This window comes from Polistes fuscatus, unplaced genomic scaffold (assembly GCF_010416935.1).
Source record: "Polistes fuscatus isolate 324 unplaced genomic scaffold, CU_Pfus_HIC Scaffold14, whole genome shotgun sequence".
Lineage (NCBI taxonomy): Eukaryota > Metazoa > Arthropoda > Insecta > Hymenoptera > Vespidae > Polistes > Polistes fuscatus.
This window is the reverse complement of record NW_025113042.1, coordinates 13,763-17,047: the sequence shown is the minus strand read 5'-3', so window position 1 is coordinate 17,047 and position 3,285 is coordinate 13,763. Positions and strand designations below refer to the sequence as shown.

The window sequence follows — 3,285 nt, the reverse complement described above, 5'->3', positions numbered from 1 at the left end:
TCATTGTTCTCTGTAAAAAGTTCTTTTGTTGAAAGTTGTTTACAGGACCTTTCGAACGTTGCGCATGTGTATAAAAGAAAATCAATAAAATTAATCAATAAAATTTAATATTATAACGTTCTCATCTTAGTATTCTTTTATCTTTTATGTAATTATTTTAATGCTTCTGCGCAGTGATGACTTCGAGGGTAAAATTTAGCTGTAACATAAAGAGAGTGCATTAGTGCATTAAAATAATTGTTAATATAATAGATGCAAGTGTCTATTGTTGCTTTAAAACTAGGAGTATATGTTCTGTGATCCCTCCTCCTCGAAATTCGTCGTTAGATTGAGCCATTGTGCTCTATAAAATTTGTTTTTTTAAATTTTATTTATATGACTTTCCTAACGTTGCGCATGTGTGTAACGAGAATTTTATTTGAAATAAAGAAAAATTAAGATAAAACGCTCTGATTATATCATTTTTTCATTTTTATGTAAATGTCTAAACAAATGTACATTTTTTTTAATGTTCCTGTGCAATGCAATGAATGAATCGAATGCAATCTCTTTTATACATCGCAACTTTAATTTCTATAATATTGTACAACTCCCTGGTATCTGTAAATACATAAAAGTTATTAAAAAAATTATAAAGTAATTAGTTTTTCTACTGTCGGTCTTCCTACTGTCGGTAACACTGATGGTAATTTACCATGAAGGTTTTCCTACTGTCGGTAACTCTGATGGTAATTTATCATCAACACTTCTCGGTCGATAACTCTGATGGTAATTTACCATGAACTCTTCTCGGTCGGTAACTCTGATGGTAATTTACCATCAGCATTTTTCGTACGCGTACCGTGTACCCTCTGCCCACTACCGCGTTCCCACTACCGCGTACCGTCTACCGTGTACCCTCTACCGCGTACCCTCTACCGCGTACCTTCTACCGCGTACCCTCTACCCTCTACCGCGTACCTTCTACCCTCTACCGCGTACCCTCTACCCTCTACCGCGTACCCTCTACCGCGTACCCTCTACCCTCTACCGCGTACCGTCTACCCTCTACCCTCTACCGCGTACCCTCTACCCTCTACCGCGTACCGTCTACATATTTTTTCTCTACACATTTATTAGAATATGTATTACATTATTATGATACAATGTATTTACATATACATTTTTATATATTAATACATTCACAGTATATTCAATACATTCTCATATTAATGTATTTTATTCGTAGTTTATTTTATATATAACATATTTAACGTATCATTCATAACGTATTTACTTTTTATATCAACGTTTATGTGTACTAATGATCAAATACGTTTGAACGTACGCAGAGATAAAGAAAAACATGCGAAGTGAAGGTCAAAGTCAAACGAGGTAACGAGCATTGTCTATATATACACATCGTCTATCATCGAGTACGCATAGAAAAACATTTCGCGACTGCCATATAAGGTAAATAGGAGGGGTGGGGTGACTCGAGCTACGTCATACCGCATTCAGCTGTCGGACGCCGTCGAGACAAGTCTCAACTAGTTTCGCTCCACGTAAGAACTTAATTACTCCGTAATTAAAAAATATTTCATTATCAAATTTTGTAATCTAATCAAATTTCATTTACAGGTACATGCAATCATTATCGATGACGTGAATGCATTGAAATTAGGTAAGAAGATCTGTAATTAGAATTATATTATATTATCGATTATATGTATCGATAGTTTCACAAAAATTTCTATCATAATCTCTTATTCTTTTTATGGTTTCAAGAAGACGTTCACCATCGTTCCATGGAAATTATACTAATCAATGGTGGTATATACAACTGCATACATACGTGCAAGTGTATTTCTTTCTTTCTTTCTTTTCTTTAATTTTATAAATGCATCAATTTCCAAATGGATCGTTCGATGCATTAGAAAATTTTAACTTCTCGTATCGTTAATTAATTGTAAAGTAAATGAAATGATTTATCGAATTAATTATTTAATTACGCGTTGCAATTGTCGTTTAAATGTTTTTAATTTAAATTCATTTTAGTTCTTTCGGTATTTAATTCACATAAATAATTCAAGACACAGCCGATTCTATTTTATTGTTCAAACGATAATTTATAAATATTGTACTTTGTTTAGTTTTACATTAATGCTATATCTATTCTTTCCTATAAGTATTAAGGCAATTAGCATACTTCTGTAAAAATAACCCTATCGCGATGAAATTTATTCTTTATTCGCGATATTTGTTCGTTTGTATTTTACTTTTTTTTTTATATAGTTTACAAGTTTGTGGTTACAATTTTGAATAATTTTTTTTATTAATAATTAAAGCATACAAAAAATAGTAGCACGATTCCAGAATTTTTGAAATACGTAGTTTAAATAATTGAATAATAAAACTATATAATATATTTTTTATTATTAACATAAATAAACAGAAGTACGCTACGACTTGCTTTAATTAAACTTTGATTTTCAGAGCTTTAGTTGCGATTGCGGGCAATGCAATCATAGAATCAGTGTTCGTTTTGAAAAATGTTGCATTTTTTGTATGCGATCGTATAGATTGCATAAAAGTAATTAAATCGTTATATTTAAAATCAATGCAAATAATCTTGTTGAGAAAACAATTTGCTCGGTACGCGATTAGAATCATTAACACACTTTCGGCCAATTCGGTAGAAGAGGATTTGCGTTTCGATTAAAATATTGTCATGGTCGAAAGTGTGAATTAACATCTTTATTTCTTCTGGATCATCTTTATCAACGAACCTGGGGCTTCGTCTGAATAAATCAACGGTTAGTATTATTTTCTAATCTCAATTATTACTTCTCACATATTCATTTTTTAAATCGTGATTGTTTTTATTCATGTTTCTCATTCATGAAAAATCTTTTGAATGATATGAAACATAATTAATTTCATTTTTTATTTTTAAATATAGATTATAATCATCGATTCAACGATTCAACAATTAAACAATACATCGATTCTACAATACATCGATTCAACAATTCATCGATTCAACAATTTAACAATTCATCCAATTAAATCAACTTCACATCTTTATTTCTTCTGGAACATCTTTATCGATGCATCTGGCTTCGTCTAGATAAATCAACGGTTATTATTATTTTCTAATCTCAATTATTACTTCTCACATATTCATTTTTTAAATCGTGATTATTTTTATTCATGAAAAATCTTTTGAATGATATGAAACATAATTAATTTTATTTTTATTTTTAAATATAGATTATAATCATCGATTCAACGGTTTAACGATTA

At 30.4% G+C, this 3,285-nt stretch overlaps 1 long non-coding RNA gene across 1 annotated transcript; it reads left to right on the top strand.

Moving 5' to 3' along the window:
- Positions 1-1,502: 1,502 nt before the first annotated feature.
- Positions 1,503-2,981, top strand: LOC122514261. The gene is made up of 5 exons (XR_006303011.1): positions 1,503-1,544; positions 1,621-1,663; positions 1,768-1,812; positions 2,476-2,795; positions 2,942-2,981. It is a non-coding gene; the product is annotated as an uncharacterized LOC122514261 (long non-coding RNA).
- Positions 2,982-3,285: the final 304 nt, after the last annotated feature.